Raw genomic sequence first — 17,045 nt, 5'->3', positions numbered from 1 at the left:
CAGGCTTACTTCTCTTCCTTCCACCTGAAAAATTAGTGAGATCTAGTTATAAAATACAAGATTTTTAAAACCATGAAAGTGTGCTTTTTATTATTTTCTAAATTTCAGGTACCAAGGTTCATGTTCTCAAGTATTTGTCCATGAATGCGAGAACCTGGAATCCTCTTTTTAATAAAAATTTAAATTCTTGAGTAACCTCCCAGTCTCCAGAAGCTGACTCTTTTACCCCAACAGTAGCAACTGAGAAAATCACATTATTGCAAGAATAAACAACCCTCTGTTGCAGAAATGCTGACAAACTTTTACTGGTCTGATGTTGTTTGTGCTACAAGTTATGAAAACAAGTGAAAAGACATATTCTTTCTCCCAGATAGTTTAGAGCCTGAGTAGAAAGAAGGAAGATGGTAATCGGAATACAGTGTTTTCACTTCACAGCCCACATTCACAAGGAAGTCCCTAGCAATGTGTTTTCTCTATGGTTATAAAACAGTTAAATAGGATAGTGCTGACCACCTTACACAACACCAGGAGGAAAACGAATGCGGTTGTCTGCTCAGGAGGACCTGAATAGCATACAGTAAATAAAATGGAAGGGTGGGGTGTCCACATGTTAAAATATGAGGAAGAAAGCAGTGAAAGCACAAGGGCCTCATCCTTTCCCATCCTGAATGGGGTTTTCTGGTGAAAAAGATAAGATGTGAGCACTTGATTAGGGGCTCTGTGACAAGTGCTGAAATTTGGATGTCAGGGAACCTTATTTCTGATGATTTGTCACTTTGGAGCCTGAACATCCTAAAGGAGATTTCATACATAAAAAAATACACAAAGAATTTAGGTATGCTAATTATGCCACATGTGCATAATTTAAGCAGGTACCTACATGCAAAACATGTTTGAGATTTAGTATGTTGGTGGCCACACATACAAGTTTAAGAGATTCCATATTCTTTTACTAGTTAGAAAGACAGCAAGATAAAAGGAGTTAGATAACGCACGACTTTATGTAATGTGTCCTTGAGTAAGCTGATTTGCACTGAATTTTAATAGAGCCCTGATTCATCAAATCTCAAACAGAATTAAGGTATGGACTGGATCCTAATAACATCATGCTTTATATCCATGAAAGATAAATTAAAGGATGCAAAACTGCTATTGACAAACATTGATTATATGTACTTTGATGGACTTTGAAGTTGTGCCAGATACGTCTTGTCAGCCTCCAAAGTTTTCTTTTAAATCTCATTGCATAAGGCTTTTACTTTTTAATTATTTTTTTCCCTCAGCCTCTTTGATCAAGAAAAAATGTAGACCTTATTTGTGTGATGTTATTTCCTATGCAATTTATTTAGATATGCCCTTGTGCATAGCTCAGGATATGTAAAAAAAGTTACACGGCACATAGTCATCTTGCCCTGTTATCCTGGGTGCTATTTAACACCTGATTAACCTTCTCACGCTGCTGAGTGAAATCTCGCCATGTGCAGAGAGCTAGCACAATGCTCTGTCTATGGCAAAGTGGTCCTCATGCCAGATCCTATGGAAAGGCAAACCTGATTGCAACTTCTGCTGATTTTAGAAGATGGACTAGAGTTTAAACAAGTAAAACCCCTTCTTCCTCTTTCCTATATGGGGAAATGTCTTGTCAGTAGGGAGCTTCAAGAAACTGAAAAGAAGTTTTGGAGCCGTTTTGATTCTTAAAAGTTGTGAGCCTACATATGCCATCTTGCTTTCCTTGTCCATCAGGATATGGCCAACCCTTTCAGGGCACAGGAGTGAATAAAGTAGGTTGCTGTGCATGGCAAAAGTCTTAAAAGGTGGTAGAGGATTTAGGTGCAGACGTTCTTTTTTGGGAATGGACCCATTCCCTAAATCTCCAAGCCCATCTTGGTCATGATGGCTTGCTCATCAGACATGGATCACTTCTCTGTGACAGTCTAGGTGTTTTCAAGCAATAAATATGGAGAAAAAAATAGAGAAGAACTATCAAATCCTTTTAGATTAAGAATAAATAGATGAAAATAACTGTTTTAAGTACTGGATCAGAACTGTGGTGGACTGGGGGGTTTCTGCACAGCTGTCTATACCTCCTTGAACAAATAATTTACTCTCAGAATTCCTTTGCTTCCCACTTGAAGAGTATGAGTAGTAACTTCTATTCTTTCACTGTGTATTGCCTGTTTAGATAATAAACTCTTCTGGCTCGGTATTTTTTCCTATATTAATGAGAAGCTCCAGGCACAAGAGGTGCCCTGTCTTGGCTGTGATGTCTAGTATAAAAGAAGGAAAAAAATAACCTAAAAGGCTGTTGTCTCAATGACTTGTTTGGAATTACTACCAAGTGTTGTACTCTATAATGCTTGAGTAGTTTTGGTTGCCAAAATAAACAGCAGAAACATTACTTTGTCCTTTTTTTTTTTTTTTTTTTCACTGAAATGGGAATTTCCACTGAAAAAATATTTCCCTTTGACATTTTTCTGCCACTGTGCACAACACTTGAATTCTATCCTGGAAAGCATTTCAAGCCCTTCCTGGCTGATAACTCTTCTCCATCCTCCACCACAAATGAATATTCTGTGCTGGATCTACCTAAATGTGTCTGATGTGTGTGGATTATTATGGTGTTAGATACACTAACTGTAGATCTAGTTATTAACACCAGAAGAAACAAATCACCACAGCTGTGAGTGAAGAGAGAAAATTCTTAAGGTAAAAGAAAAAGAAAAACATCTACGATGCAACTTTAATAAAAACAGCAGTTCTAGAAATACTTGCCTGCATCAGCCATCAGCACCGTGCCCACAAGAGCGTACATCAGTCTCTTTGAGGGTCAGGACATCTTTCTTCAGACTCAACAGCTATGCCATGGAATACACAAAGATCCATGCTTTGACTTTGGTCTTTTCCACTGCTACCATTTTGTGGCTTTCTTTAATTAACCTAATAACTCAAAAGCCCTATACACGTTCATACTTCCTTTTCACTGTTCCCTCCACTTCCATTAAATACAGCCCTTTTCCAAATGGCAAATGAAAATTAGAAAGCAGAAGCCCTATTATTCCTCTTTATACAGAAGGACAAGAGTTGAGTGAAAGTATAGGGAATTGACTTTTAATATAAAATCTGGGAAGGGGAGGAGGGGTATTCTCTTTGTGAAATTCATCTTGGTGCAGAAAGCCAGCATGAGGTCTAGACACCACTTAAATCAACATTTAAAGTGTTGCGGTTGCATTTTGTTTCATAATTCTCTCTAGCAGCACATTCCCAGTGATGGTTTCAATTCTTGGGCTCAGATCAAAAGCACAGTAAAAATTTAAAGACAAGCAAACAAACAAAAACCAGAATAAGTGCAGGCAGCAGAAAGTTCTGTTGGACGTGCAAAAGGACTCTTCCCTCATCCCCACCGCTATAACCCAGAAGTAACTCTTCAAAGGCTTTACGCAAACTCAAAGCTAGTGCAAGAAAAGGCTCAGGTAGTTCGGGAGAGAGGCAATCCCACTCCAGTGATGCACACCAGGACCAGCAACCTCTCTCTGATGCTGATTTGATACCAGACTGTTCCTCTGAAGGTGCATAAACACCACTGAGCCCTTGAAGAACAACCTGCCACAGTGAAGCTTTGTTCCTGTCCTCAGTCGGAGACCAGTGTACACCCTGGCCAAAAGGTTTTCTGTCCCCTTTGGGCGTCTTGGGTGTTCTCTTAAATCTTTCCTATAAGAGTTCTGGATATTCTTGTTAGCTGTGCAGCTCTCTGAGCCCATTTTTGTGTCTTGGAGCTGCCTGCTAAAATCATTAAAATTGTAAAGTGGTGGACGGAGTAAGACAGTTTTGCTTTCAAGCTGAAAAACATGCATCAAACCCCCAATAGTAAATTTATAGAGTATTAAAAACAAACAAAATCTGACCGTAGGGTAACATCATTTTAGGAAAGATGCAATGGCCTACCTCAAAGTCTGCATTTAATGTACACAGCTCTCACTTAACCTGACAAGGCTATAAATCCCAAGGGCCAAATTCTGTTCAACCATCCTAAAACAGAGCTATTTTCACATTGCAAAGGCAGAGCTAATATAGTCTCTCTGCTCCGGTTACCAAACGCCTCCTCCACAGGCTCTGGTCTTTCTCCAAAGTGGAGAGCAGGGAACGTCAGTCCGAGGGAACACGTACAAGCCGTGCCCCCATAATGTAGACTCCGATGGGGGAGTTAGAGGTGGGAGCAGAGTCAGGGGAGAGCTGGCAAGAGCTGACAATGCCATCCTGCTGCTTTAGGGAAAAAGGTGGATTTTCTGAAAGGTGCAGCATTTGGTTTTTAACCTGACAGCAGCAATAAGAGCATAGCAAGGAAAGGAGAAGCTGTAACTGCCAAGCCCAGGTGATGCTGCTGGACTTGGAAGACCCTGACAGTAGGGCCCAGCACTCCACCCATGAGGGTTTTCTTCCCCAGGGGTGAGGAGCAGCAGCACAGAGGGGTGGCCGGGCTAGGCAGGGCGTCAGGCAGCAGCTTGCACAAAGGTGCAAGGACCTACCCTGAGCTGGTCAGAGCCAGGCACCTCCAAAACACATCAAATAGCAGCTGGCAAGTCAACTGAACGTAGGAGTCTCTGCCATGCTCCTGAAAGGTGGTCCTTGTAGTACGGTGGCACAGACCAGTTGCTGTGGGCTGCATTCGACGGCCCAGTTTGAGGTGGTCCTTGGCCCACAGACTCATGAGCTGCATGGAAAGGACAGGAGACAAAATGGGTTTAGGCAGAGGTGTATGGACTTCCAGGGAGTCTCCATCTCCTTTCTGTACTCTGAGAAAGACACAGACCCCACGGGGTACCCAGGGTTGCAAAGCCGTAATGGCTGCAGTCCCAGAGCTCCTCCAGGAAAAGCTTCTGCAGTCTTGCAGGAGTTGTCACACATCTTGGTGCTGCTTCAGCCAGCATCCGTGTGTTTTTTCCTCTCACACTGCCGTGTAGATGACATCACTTTCATTACTAATGTATTTTTGCAATCCCCAAACAAGCTGAATATAATGAACACTATAGCAACTACTTTTTTCCTGCTGAAGAAGAAAAACTATAATGAAGTCTGACCCCCATGCTATTTTGCATGCATTTAGAGGCAAGCGCAAGCTAAGAAACACTTGGATTTAAAAAAAAGCATGCGTCCAAAATATGTCTTTTAAAAAAATTACTGTAATTTTTTGATGAACTTTTTTCTTCCTTACTCAAAGCAGTGCTGTTACTTTAAATAGAAGTCATGCATTGTTCAGTGTGATATCATCCACTTCCAGGAGGGGAATCCAACAGAAGGTCATACAGTAATGCAGACACTAAATACCTGACAATTCTTTGGCAGAATAATTTAGTATGTTATTCAATGAATTGTCTAAATGACTAAAGTAACAGAGACAAATAATTTCAGGTGCAACGATGCACAGGTGTTATGAGTACTGCTATGCAGTTCTGATAAAGCCAACAAATCTTACTTGAGTAAGAACTATATACGCACTTTACTCTCTTTAGGTGTTTACTTTTCCTTGTGCAGCACTGAATAATATACAAAAGACTTTCAATTTTAATTTATTTACTAATGTTCATTGCTACACATTGACAGAGTTAGCCATCCGAACAGCCAGCTGAAAGGGTGCATAGCTGAAGCAGCACACAGTTGTAGCCCCTGCCTTACCTCCTAGGTTCTCATACGTGGAGGTGTTGAAATGCGTAACAGCTCTAGTACTTATGTCACATTTATCTTGGCTGGCCCAATGTGATGAGCAGGGCCAATTTGGTTGAGCATAAAGACGTTGATTTCATTTCAAGCCCAGTTTTCCCAGGTTACTTCCTCTTTTTGATCCATCATCTCGGATCTATACTTTGACCCTGGATTTTTTTTCTGAAAAGCACTGATCCAGTATTCAAGCTCATTTTTTACATAGTTGAAGATGAACAAGTATTTTTTTCATTTAAGTGCCTGAAACTTGTAACAGAAGCAGCACAGCACTGTTTGCACTTTTCTCCATGTAGCAGTGGAAACCACAAGTAAAATTGATTATGGTTTTTATAAGACTGGGATAAGAAAGCTGTTGCTTGAGTAGCAATGCTAAAGGTGAGCTCCAGATTGATAACTGCAGGGCTAATAGCTTGTAAATTAGTCACTGGAATTGTGAGCAGATCTTAAGGGATTTTGTGTCCCACTCCCACTGAATTCCCCCTTACCTTCTTTCGAAAACCCCAACCACCATTCCTCCCCCTTGTTCACTGCATCCAGCACTATTTGCCTGCTTCCCTCTGCTCCTCTTTAAGCAGCCCTTTTTTGACTAAGCTGCTCCCAAATCTCTTTGTTCCCTTTTCCACTCTCCACTTCCTATTCTTCTCATTGTGGTCAAACCAGTTATCTTGCAGGCTTTAAAGATACACCGATGGCAGGTACTCAGAGCCAGACCCAGAGAAAGCGATGGGAGCAAGATGCTTGCAGCCCAGAGGGTCTCTGCACCCACACCACCAGCACAGCCTCCGAAGGGACAGACTGGGAATGGACAGACCCAGCACCACAAAAAAATCAGCCTCTGGGGTTCATAAGGGGAAACGCGGACACCATCCAGCGAGGCTTCCCTCATTAGCAGCCAGCAACCGTATCAGCTCACTGGAAAGTCAGAGTGGTTTTCCTGCTTCAGAGTCCTAAACCAAAAACTGAGTATTTTTAAGGTTGGGAAACTTCAGTATGAGCCTACCATCACAATGTTTCACGGCACCAATAGTCAAGTTCCTCCTCCCCTCCCCCTCGGTGGTAAGATGGACCTCCTGGTTGGCAATCTTCCTGCAATGCATCATAGTCTCCCAAAAAGCAGAGAAGAGGTAAGAGTCACCACTATGAAATGCTTCACAAAAAGGATATCGGTGAATCCTTTTGGCAGTTGTTAAAAAGATCTTTCTGGGAAGAAGGTGACATTTTGTGCGGAAAGCAGCACTTTCCATACAGTATGTTTAGACAGGCACCTAACTTTTCACTACAAATTTTGAATGTTGAGGTGCTGGTACGAGTGGCAGCATGTATCACTATTTACATTAAAATTACAGTGATGTTATAATAATGTCTAAGCCAGGCATTGCAAAACTAAATAATTTATTCTTAAACTAAATTCAGATGTGCTCCAAAGTGGAACTGATTCCTGAACAGCCTGAGCTTGGCTCTGTAATGACATCCTGAAGCCAGCAAAGCAACATGGTTACATGATTTTAAAGTCTGTGGTCTGTGCTTAGAGTACACCGTTTTTAAAATGTGTATTTATTTCCTCTTTTCCCATTCCCATGGTGCCTCCCCCTGACACCCATTCCCAGACATGCTCTCCTCTCCCCTAACACCCTCTGTGCACAGCCCTCACCAGGCAGCACACAGCTCTGCTGCAGCACCTGCACCTCAGTCCCTCTCCTCTGGGCTCCTCTTCTTGCTGCTCCTGACACATTGCCCCGAAGCTGCCCTTCTCACTGGGCTGGCTCAAGGAATGGCTGAGAGGAGGCAATAGCTTCTGTTCACCTTCCAGCTCCCTGAGGAAACCTGTCACATATTGTCCTTGCCCATGCTGGTGCTCTCACTTGTGCACCTAATTGAGTGGGACCCAAAAAGTCAAAGCAAATGACCCCCATGAGGGAAGAAGCTTTCACACCATGTACGGGATTGCTTTGGGATTGCTTTGGGAGAGGAGGCTCCAGGCAGGAGCACAAGCTGGAAAACCCATCTTCCCTGGCCCCTGAAGCTGCTCCTGAAGCTGAGGTTCCCATGGGAGAGCTGCCCAACTCCTGGCGTCATGTCCAGCAAGGTGTCTGACAGACAGGCACTGCGCATAAACCTCCTTCGCTCTGCATGTCTTTGGGACCATCCTTACAGCAACCCGCCCCATATACTTGGTGCTAAAATAAATTTCTGGGGAAGGAAAAAGAATGTATGAAATTACCCCTTCACTTTCCTTCTCTGTCCTTCCCTCACCAAGCAGATGTACCCGCTCCACAGCCCACATTTGCAAACTTTTTGCTTCTTTGAGTGATTTTCATACTCTGAAACAGCATCATTGAATATTGCTTAGTTAAGGCAAGACGGCTCGTGTCAGAAAATGTTTGCTAGATTGGGTCTCATTTTGTAACATTCCCCCTCAAAGGATCATTCAATGATGCATCTTAGAATCAGATTCCAGAGAGGGAACTAAAAGAAACATCGATAAAAAAAGAAAATGTGAGGAAACTAAATATAGAACAGGCCAATATGAATTAAACAACATCCTAGAAATCTTCACACAATAATTGATTTGCTCATTTGTACTTCTTTCTATTCTTTAATCTTTCAGCAGGGCTTCAATCCTCCCCCCATTGCTTTTTTAATATTCTCTGTTCATCTGTTGTCTACAATATTGTTTCTGATCTCTCTCATCCCATCAATCATCTATAAAAAGAGACTAGTCCACACACTCTGGTCTCCAATCCTAATGACTGTAAAGAACTAATCACCTAAACTGAGTGATGTTCATTGCTGTAAGTGTCTCTTTGATTTATTAAACATCTCCGTATAAATTCCTGCATGTTTTGCAAGTTGTTTCCTAGAACCTGTATGAAGGCACTTTGAAATCCCAAAACTGTCTGCTTATGGGGTTTTTGGTTCACCTAATAAATGGATTCTTGTCACAAAAAATGAGCTTTTACTTAACTGAAAGGATCACTCAATTTCAAATTCAGGTCAGATCCTCAGTTTGAGCTTTCCCTGAACACATAGTAAACTTACAAAGGCCACTCATATACACTTTATATTAATTTGAAAATATTGTGTGCATTGCTTCAGCATGTCTGCCTGCTGACGGAGAGCCATAGACATTAGGAAATACTCCTAATGATGGCATTTTCCCTAGCTGTCACTTTCACATGCTGTTGCAAGCTCTTCAGTTGAGCAAGGAGACTTCCAATCTGATTAAATAAAGTTTAAGAACTGAATATGTTCACACTCTGTCCTAGTCAAAATGAAGTACTCCACACCCTGCTGTCAGTGTGCTACTATTCCTCACAGTGGTGAGGTTTGATTTGAGTGCTGAAGTCAGCGTTCTTGACCATACGTCAGTGGTGAGGCCACCAAATCCCCACCAAAGGATCTGGGTGTCACCAAATTTGGGGATTCTCAATGGGGTACAAGATCCAGGTTCTGTCAGTCATATCAAGGACTGCCTCCCCATCTATCCTGGTCTCACTTGAAAGAAAAATAGATACTAATGACAGAGCAAGGTGTCTCTGAACATGGCATGAGGCTTTTGAAAGAGACTGACATGATATCCTCATGACCTGATTGTGAAAACGGAAACTAGACGAAATATTATATGGGCACTGCTGTTGGTAGAACCACACTCAGGGGACAGCACTCAAAATTTTGGAGTTTGGAGGTCAAACTGGAGGACCAGTTTGACCAACAACTCATCTCTGGGTCTGCCTTAAGACTCGGACTATTCATGTTTTTTCACCAGCACCTTAGGGTGCAGGACTAGAAAGAAAAGGTATAAAATGTTTGAATGATGCCATTCTGGAAAAGATTCTTTGCCAATGAGATGTTTATAAATTTCATTCCCCTTTCCCACCCTGGATTTGCACAGAGTATCGAGTGCTTGCTAAAAATAAATGCATATTCCTTAATGTTCACGACACTCTTTACAGCAGTCCCTGCTAATGAACCAGCTACTGTTACAGGCGGGTGAGTTTCATGCATTGATTGCCTTAGTGCCTCATACTAAGTAAAAAAGACGTTAATAATCTTATTATTACAGAAACAACATGGAAACTCATAAATATAGATTCAACAGTTAACATCACAAATCTGTGAAAATCCTTTTTTCAGCACAGTATGGGCATAGTTATGCTGGCAGGAAAAAGAAGTGGGGAAAAATTATGTATAATTTATTCTATAGATTTGCCCACTTTTTCTGTTTACAAGATGTGCATTAATACCTTACATCTTTTGTGTTCTGTAACCATTAGCAAAACAGTCTCCTACAACCCTCTGGTAAGGGTGGATTAAGCCAGGCTGGTAAATCTTGGTCTGGTGTGTAGAGCTCATATGGCTTCCCTTTCCACTGCCTGATTAGCAAATTGTCAAGTGTTATTCTCAGAATGAGATTTTTTTTTTCCTTACGTTCACTTTAGCATTCAAAATTTGCTTTCTGCATGTAGCTCAGGATCTCATGCAGACATCAATATTTTTATGATTACAGTTGTCAGCTAGAGTAGCCACAGAAAATGATTAGCTCCCTCACAAGTGCATACACTCAAAAAGGGCTGCAACATAGAAACACGGAAAAGGGGTCTTCTCTCTCTGTCTGTCTGTCTTTTTTTAAGGAAAATGTGGCAATGGTGTTTTGAGAAAAAAAAAATATTTTTTTTTCCCAAATAACTGAAAAACAAATATAGAGAAAGTAGTTTTAGATTTCTGTTCAAGCAAATACTCATGGAACTGATTAGTGAAGTTTGAAAAGTCCCCATCATCTGTACTCATCTATATAATGTTGCTGTAAAAAAACATTTCCATTAATATCAGGTGAGAGAACTCCATTACCCAGTCATGAGAACATAAATAAATAATAACCATCCGCAACATTCGTGTCAGCATCTTTATCATAGATGCTGATTTGGGCTAGATGATTTCCAAACTCTGAGGAAGGCGAGACTCATTTTGATTCTGAGAGGCTCCTACTCAGAGGACTGTCACTCAAATGGACAGAGATTAGGAACAACTGACAATTTCTACACAAGTGAACTCACTGCACTACAAAAAGGATTGCAGAGAGAAATGTTTTTAAAGAGCTTAAGAAGTAAAGCACAGGCAGGATAGAGGCTTTATGTTGTGAGAAAAAAAGCATAAACAGGACAGTTGAAAAAACACAACGAATTTAACCCACAAGCAATTCCGTCCAAAACACTTGCTTAGAGTCATATCACACCACTCTGCAGTCGGATCACCTGCATTAATACTGTATACTTAAAATATCTGCTGATGATAGAGTCTGTCTACAAATTCAGTATCAGTGGCTTCACTGGGAAATGATCTGTGCAACAACACTGACAATTTAAAGTCTATTATCTCACAACCTACCTTGATCTTAAAAATGAGTTTTTTCTCTCTTCTCAAACAAATGATTCCCGAATCTCTGTGGGATAAATATGGTGATGATTTAACCTGTTTTACAATCTGTTGAGCTTTAAACATGTCAGCTCATCTAAGAATGGATATTATAAATTTTACAGCTCTGGTTTGGGAGAAAATCTTACAGCTTGAAGAAAAGAAACAAAGATTTTATTTTTCTGATCGGTGAGGTTTCTTTTTGGTTTGGTTTGGTTTTGTTTTGTCTTTCCCAGAAAGATGGTTGCTGCTTGAGAGGCACTGAGCAGTAAAGAAGGCTGGAAGTAGTTAGTCTTGGTGGAGGTGAACTGTACAGCTAGAGGGCAGAAAAAGAGGTCAGAGGTATATATGATCAATACAATATTGCACCGGAATTGCCGCAGCGGACACCTCATAGCTACTTTGTGTGTGCACTTATAAATACCTGTCCGTATCGCCAATCCCTGGCTCAGCTGAAAAGGTTCTGTATCTTTGACGTGAGGCAAGAAGATCTTCATCCCCGCAGTTCTACTGAGATTACTCAGCTGTGAACAGATAACTCGATACAAAGAAGAGGAAGAAAAAGCAAGGAAAAAAGTAGAAGCAGACAATTTCATAGAGCCTAAACCAGACAAGACTCTCTCTGATGACCAAGGGAAAAGCTTTGATAAACGGTAGGGCAGCTCCTCAAATCCAGGTCTCTGAAAGTGGGGGTGGAACACTGCAGGAAATAATATGAGAGTCCCTGCTGTGGGAGTCAAGGGAGACAGGGAAAATAGTTCAGGTAATAAAAAAAATGTTAATATTACAAGAGTGGAATGCATCTGAGTATAATTCCAGACTTTTAAGTTCAGTTTTCAAATCTTGGAGAAAGAAAGAGACAGCCCGCTGCCATCTCACTAGTTTGTCACATTGGGTTTAAGGTGTGGAATAAATCAAAACTTTTTTTTTTTTCCGGAACATGGTACAAAGAAGCGCATTAATAATACATGAAAAATGTTCATCATGTTGGTGTGCATCAGTGGAAACACTATTTTAAAGAAGCTATGAGCAACACATGAAAAGACTTGACCTAGGTTTTACTTCTGATGTGTCGGGGTGGGGGCAAGGCAAGCGTTTCTCTTACCCACTGATGTGTTATATCTGTGACTTCCCGCTTGGGTAGAGAAGTTGGGTTCCCAAAGCAGGGACGATTTTTTTTTTTTCCTACAAGCAAGCAAGGAAGTTTGAATCCTCTGAGCCATCCCCAAGTGGATGGGGATGGCTCATCATGCATTCAAGAGGAACAGAGAGAGAAATAAAACAAAAGCTCCCAGCTAACTGGTAGCTGCCATGCCTTTTCTTCCTCTGTATGCTGAATGTTTAAATGTCTAAAGACTCTGATGTTTGCCGAGAACAGCAGTCATTTTTGTGCTCAGCTCTCCACACTGTAGTGCAGAAGACTGGGACACATGCACATGCCCACATCCTGTGTCTTTCTAAATGGTTTTGCTCTCCTTCCCTTTAGCTTCCAGATACGTGCTTAAAAAAAAAAAAAACAAAACAGAAGTTGTTCTGATTAAAAGTATACAATTGCTATTTATGGAAGAACATAGCTGTGATAAATATTTGTTTCTAAGCTAGCTGGATCTATCAGCAATCAGAGTGTGGGAAAGATCAAAGGGAAGAGAAGATAAACACAAAAATGACATTTGTGATTCGGATTGTGGTAGCGCCCAAATGCTCCACACAAAAATGAGGCCTCCTGCAGTTGATGCTGTACAGGCAAATAGTGAGATTTTCTTGTATTCTGAAGTGCCAACAGTCTCTACAGGCAAATTGGACCCGAGGGGATGAAAACAGATGATTTCTGTTAGTGACCGGAATGAGGAAATGCTCATTTTACCAGGGCGTCTCTGCTCCTGGGGCTAATTCAGTTTGAAAGAGTTGTGGGCACCCTCTCCCTGGCTGGTGACATAGGGACAAGAGATATTTGGGACTTGCTGCCTCCGTGGGGCTGTGCGTCCATGAGCAAACCCTTTGGAGACCTTGTGCTTCAGGAATGCAAGAGCTTCAGTTCCACCAGCTCTTCCATGAGCCTCCTGTCCTCTCAGGGCTGGTAAAATGCAGTCAAGCTGGACAACTTCCTTTGCTTGGTGGACAGAGAGAGGAAAAAAAGGATGGTTGCTCAGCTGTGCAAACCCACACCACAGTCTCTGTCACACCCTGCTCTCCCACATGTGTTGGAGGACACTTCAGCCGTGCCCGGGCAGGCACAGAGGGAAGACATATGCCTTGCATTGTGTCCTGCCAGGTGGAGGAACCACAGCTGGAGGGGCTTCACAGGGTACTTTGCATGCATTTCATTCCTCTCTTCCCATGCGCTGCTGCTGCTCCTCTGCCTCTGAGGAGCCCAGGGGTAAGTGTGGTTTCTGTTGGACCATGTCACAGGCCACACATGGGGACGTGACCATCAGACCTCTTTGCAGTGACCATCACCTCCCTGTGGAGCCAGCAGAGAAATCCTCAGCAAACCCATAATCCTGAGTGAGGAGTGGCTCAGCACCCAAAAATGACTCTCTCTTTCCCTGCTGGACCCTGATTTTCAGTTAGAGGGTATGGGAAAGAGGGAATTCACTGCTCCAGCAGACAATCATGGCACACCTTATATATGCCATAAGCCTGTTGTCACCATCTGCATTTGTGTTTTTGTGAACTACTTTTACCTTATTTAATAGACTCTCACAATAGGAAAAAAAGACTGTAAGGAAAGGGAAGAAAAATTGTTACTTTGCTAAGACCTTGCCTGGCAAGTTTCAGCTCAGAAACCCCAGAGAATGCAGAAGAGATTAATGAAAATGCTGAGAATCACCATAATAATTCCAACTACCTGCACCAGTGTCAGCAGGCTCAGCAGGGCCTGTCATTAGAAAGCCCCCTTTTAAAATGGGTGTCCCTCCTATTAGTTAAATTATCTAGACTGTGGCGAAGAATATTCCAAGGTGACAGAAATTGGAACAGTACAGACTGCTAAAAATGAAAATCAGATAATTGCTCATAAATTACTTCTGGGGTCTTTCAAGATCTTTCAGTCTTGCTGACTGAAAGGCAAATCATTTAGAATGCAATAATTAAAATAAAAGCTGCAACATACAGGAAATGTAGTTGGAAGGAAGATATTAAGAGATATATTGTACCTGCATAAATTATCATCTGGTTTTCAATAGCATCCTGAATTTGCTCTTATTCTCCTTAAAAAGCAAGTATGGGTGAGAGCCTCAGCATGGAGACCAACCCTGCCTCTGGTCCCCAGTCTCCTCCCTGGACTTCACACATACTCAAGCCAGGCAGAAAAAGGGGCTGGATATTATTGACCTTCTTCACACTTTTTCCTGGTGCTGTGTCTGGTTAATGCTCAGTGACACCCACCCCTGACACAGGGGACCAGCAGATCTTCAAGGGTGGCACAGCAGCCCTCAGGTTCCCTCGTGGCTTCAGCCCCTCTGGAGCAGGAGACTGCCCTGCTCACATGGGTTGAAGGGACAAACGAAAATGTCCTCCCTTGGGATGGGACCTTGAGGCTTCACCAGGAAATATTTTAAACAGGAGCCTTTTTCTCCTAATTTGCCACATCTGAGGGTAAAATTAATGCCACTTGGTGTTCAGCACAGCCACCTCCAAGGTTTTTTCAGTAGTTTTAGACAAAGGTTGCTTAGAGACAGAAAGGGTGCTCTGGTGAGCTGAGGGTCAAGATATAGTCACCTCTTCAACCAGATTCTCTTTTTTTTCTGATCATCCCATGCAGCTACCAACTGTTTGGAGGAGGATAGTAATGTGACTCCAGAAAAAGTCTGTTAAAAATCCATTTGACACTCATTTACTGCTGTCCACGTTTGGTCTAAAACGTTAAGAAATTGTTTCACCCCTCTTGGCATTTATTGGACTACATGGAGGTGTTTTTTCAGACTTTTTTTTTAAGCCAAACTATATTTTGTAAGTTGCCCAGGGGATTTCATGCATGGGCTACTCTATAAATAAGACTTATTATCCCCCAGTGACGAATGTGGTTTCTTTCTGAGAAGTTGCATAATAGCTCAAGTGGGATAAACAGGAATTTTCTGATGGTGTTAAGTTTCACAATTAAACAGGGGACAGTTCCCGCTATAAGAGGGATGGCTAACTGGTTTTTAAATGATCTTTTTATTTCGTATTGAAGCCAGCAAGTCCTTTGCCCATGACTTACAGCTGGGCAGTGAAAAGGGGAGGATGTGAGACATCAACTTGCAATTCTCTCTGATTCCCCAGAGATAAATTTGGTTCTCCCAAGCAAATGTATAGCTAGGAGGAGGTAAGGGAAGCTGTAATGTCTACTGCTGGGCTGGCACCATTATGCCGCTCTCAGCAAGGCCAAGGACCATACCAGCAGCTGAAACACCCCGTGCTGATCGATGCAAGGCAGAGGCAAGCCCACGGGACAGTGACTCTGCAGTATGAACGACACGGTCTGTTTCTGGGAAGGAAAATGGAGGATTTCTGTCTTCAGGGCAGCTTCTCTGCACATTTTGCTAAAACTAAATTAACCCCACAAACATAGAACAAATGTACATACATTACGGGGCTTCTTTCATGAATAAAGGATGCCAGGTCACCTAACCTCCATCCAAATGAGCAGTGCAGGAAAGGAGAGAGGAGAAGCGAAGGTAATTTGAAGTTACAGTGGGGAGGAGACAGAGGTTTACTCACAGCTGAATCATCCAACAACCCAGTCTGTCAGAAACCAGAAAAGAATCACACAAATTCAGATGCTTTTTGTCAATCTGTCCCCTGCCCTAGCACTGCCAGAGTCTCCTCCAGCTGGCTCTCAGAGACCTTGCACGGTGAAGATGTTGCAACCTCCCGGCACGGCTCCTTCCAGCACCAATCTCCCTGCAATGTTGGACCTCAGTGCAAAGGAAGGGTCAGGGATGATTTTTACAGTTATGACATAATTTCCCCACAAATGATGCTTTTCCCCAATCCCATCACCTAAAGCTCCCTTAACACCTAGTGGTTTAGTTCCTGTTAAAATTTCCATTAGAGCGAGTCTTTACCATTCTTCCTGCTCTTTAGGCTTAGGAAATACTTTGCGTAGGATTCAGGGCATGCAGGTGAGAGTGTTCTTGCAGGCTGACCTTTCTATAATCTGTAATTCTCAGTGGTCACAGTTTCACCTTTATCTGGAAACTTATAGGAAAAAATGTCTTTTGGAACAATGAGAAAAAGGCTGATAAAATAACTGCCCATCAGCTTCTGGGATGTGTGAGAAGAAGAAGGATGGCTATCCCTCAGTGAATGCCTGAAATCAGCAGTCAAGAACAAATAAAGAGCTCATACTCCTATTTTATGACTAGATCTCAGCATTACATTGGAGCGAAGTTGGCTATACCAAGTGGTACCTGCGCCCTTCAGAGTTCAGCCACAAAAGGCACCATGGGGCTGGTGCTCAGATGCATTGCTGAGGTGCGCGTCTCCAGCACGTGCACCCCCTCATAGGCATGTTCAAGGGGACAGGGTTCCAGTTAAATCCATTGAGATGGACTGTGTGTTGTCATTATGTGTGAATTATATGTGTGCAGACCAGTGAATATAAAATTCATTTGTACACAGGGGATCTTTGAAGTCTTCCAGTGCGGGAACCCGCTAGAGAGAAGAAGGATATCAGGCTGCAGAGTTGGTATTTTATGGCAGGTCTCAGTTCCAGCATCACCAATCTCACGTGCTCCTCTTAAATTTCCCTGCTCCTTTACCACACTGTTTCTACATACTTACTATTGAAAAATATTTACATGAAAAATGTTTAAAAGGGAGAGAGGTTAGCAAAACTGTCATCTGGGCTAAAAATATTAAGCAAATCTTTTCCAGCCTCCATGAACTAATAGATTTCTAGTGCTGGTTACCTGGGATTTCTAGCAGGCTGCTGT

The sequence above is a fragment of the Nyctibius grandis genome, chromosome 4 (genome assembly GCF_013368605.1).
Source record: "Nyctibius grandis isolate bNycGra1 chromosome 4, bNycGra1.pri, whole genome shotgun sequence".
Taxonomy (NCBI): domain Eukaryota; kingdom Metazoa; phylum Chordata; class Aves; order Nyctibiiformes; family Nyctibiidae; genus Nyctibius; species Nyctibius grandis.
Note: the sequence above shows the minus strand (reverse complement) of the source record.